The sequence below is a fragment of the Mastomys coucha genome, unplaced genomic scaffold, assembly GCF_008632895.1.
Source record: "Mastomys coucha isolate ucsf_1 unplaced genomic scaffold, UCSF_Mcou_1 pScaffold11, whole genome shotgun sequence".
Lineage (NCBI taxonomy): Eukaryota > Metazoa > Chordata > Mammalia > Rodentia > Muridae > Mastomys > Mastomys coucha.
Window position 1 is genome coordinate 6,238,400 of NW_022196893.1, and position 829 is coordinate 6,239,228.

Sequence of the window (829 nt, forward strand, 5' to 3'; positions counted from 1 at the left end):
CACTGGACTCTGCTTATTGTCTTGTTTGTTTCTTGACTATCTTTGTTTATGCTTGTTTGATCCTTACATACTTTATTTATGCCTTAGGACTGGCCACATTCTTTGTACGTACCTAGAATGTTATGAAAGCAGATTTGGAAAAAATAATCTGGCATCAGCCTCAGAACTGGCTGGAGTCATGTCATAGTGTTGTCTAATTGTCTTTTTCTTTTCAATCCTCACCCCCTCCCTTGAAACTCTGTTGACTGACTGAGCTTGCTTGGTCACCATATAGCTTCTTCTATTGGTGCAGGTGTCTCTCTTATTTTGGGGTCCATCCCAGGGGCAAAAACATAAAAGCTTATACATAGATGAAGGAAGTGCTCCTGGGCAGTTGGATCAGTTTAATCTTATTGTGACTAACTATACAAAGCAATTCTAACTGACGTCTGCAGAGCAGCTCAGCGGGGACATTACAGTCTGCTGTGATGGTTTCCAAGAACACCAAAGCACAGAGCATAACAGAATCTGCATTCAACCAGAACATGAGAATGTTTCCTTTCTTTAGAAAAAAAAACCAAAAAACAAACAAACAAACAAAAAACAATTTCCATGCAAAATAAAAAGTGAACCAAGATACTTTGCACAAATATACTTCATACTGCTGTCTCAGCTAGTCAGCCCCACAGGAGAGACATGCATGGACTGGGCATAAGAAAAAGTCAAATGCTAAGAGTTAAGGATTCCAAACCCCTCTACTGGCAGCCGGGCCAGGAAAAGCACAGAACATAACAGAATCTGCATTCAACCAGAACATGAGAATGTTTCCTTTCTTTAAAAAAAAAAAAAA